This window comes from Elephantulus edwardii, unplaced genomic scaffold, assembly GCF_000299155.1.
Source record: "Elephantulus edwardii isolate Elephantulus edwardi_28Jun2011 unplaced genomic scaffold, EleEdw1.0 scaffold00168, whole genome shotgun sequence".
Taxonomy (NCBI): domain Eukaryota; kingdom Metazoa; phylum Chordata; class Mammalia; order Macroscelidea; family Macroscelididae; genus Elephantulus; species Elephantulus edwardii.
The window spans coordinates 7,327,921-7,329,480 of record NW_006399918.1 but is presented as its reverse complement, the minus strand read 5'-3'; positions in this window follow the sequence as shown (position 1 = coordinate 7,329,480).

Sequence of the window (1,560 nt, the reverse complement as noted above, 5' to 3'; positions counted from 1 at the left end):
TGGGCATGTTGCAAGGAGGGACAGGTCGTTGGAGAGGGACATCATGCTTGGCAGGTTGGAGGGATGGCGCAAGAGGGGAAGACCCTCTATGAGATGGATTGATTCAGTGACTGGGGTAATCCGGATGGGTGTGTCAGAGGCAGTGAGATTGGCACAGGATAGAGCAGGGTTTAGGGCTGTTGTACATAGGGTTGCTATGAGTCGCAAACGACTCGACGGCACATAACAACAAACAACAACAAGCTGCACAGGAAGAGTGTCAACCTTTACTCTTGCAGAATGACTACTAGATTTGAACTGCCAGAGAATGTGGCCTTTGGATTAATAAAGCAAATTCCTACATAAATCAGTCACAAAAGGATGATTATAATTATAATTATAATTATGACCACCATTGTAAAAAGCTATGGAAAGGTTTACACATGGTATCAATCTTGGAGGATTAACAGTGATGGAAAGGAAGGTAGAAGGGAATTTTTTAAAAAAATTTAATCATAAATCATGTGGGTAAAAAAATGGAATAAAAATCATTATAATGTTAAAATAAATATATTTTAAGCATGTAATCAGTTTTAGCCGAAGAGTTCCAAATCAACCCTGACTACCTCTAATTTATTAGCATCTACTCTCCCTTCTTCTCAATGCTCATTGTGATCCACATAGTCAAATGCTTTTGCATAGTCAAAAAAACACAAGTAGACATTCATCTAGTAATTTCAGATCCATCTGACATCAGAATTGATATTCCTGGTGCCACAGCCTCTTCTAAACCCAGTTTGTATTTCTGGAAGTCCTCTGTCGAGGTACTACTGTTCTAGTCCTTTTTTAATAATCTACAGCAATATCTTGTTTACATGTGATATTGTTTAATAATTTCCACATTCTGTTGGATCACCTTTTTTTGGGAATGAGAATAAATATGGATCTCTTCCAGTTAGATGGCCAGGTAGCTGTCACTTAGATTTCTCAACACGATCTGGTGAATACATCCAGGCTGCATCTGTTTGTTGAAATATGCCAATTGGTTTGTCGAACTATGTCATCTCTTCCTGGTGCCTTATTTTCTACAAATTCCTTCAAAGCAGCTTGAACTTCCTCCTTTATTTTCACTGGTTCTTGGTCATATGTTCTTTCCTGAAATGGTTCTGTGCCAGCCAATTCTTTTTGGTGTGGTAATCTTCCAGGATTAATACTAGTGTATGTAAACGTTTCTTAGCTTTTTACAATAACGGCCTTATACTATAATTTTCCCTTTGTGATTCATTTATAGAAGTTGCTCTACTAATCCAAAGACCATATATTTCTGGCAGTTCAAATCTGTTGTGCTCATTTGAAACCAAAAGCTAGTTGTCCGAACAGAGCAAGAGAACATTATATGGTTCAAAATTAAGAAAGAAATGCATCAAGAATAAACTAGTATTAAAAAAAAAAGTCAACTTCATGCACATCCAAAAACTTCTCCAAAAGGGTAAAAAGGGAAGCCACTGACTGAGAAAAAGTATTTGGTAATGACATACCAGATAAGGGACTTATATCCAGAATTTCTAAAATACTTGAGCA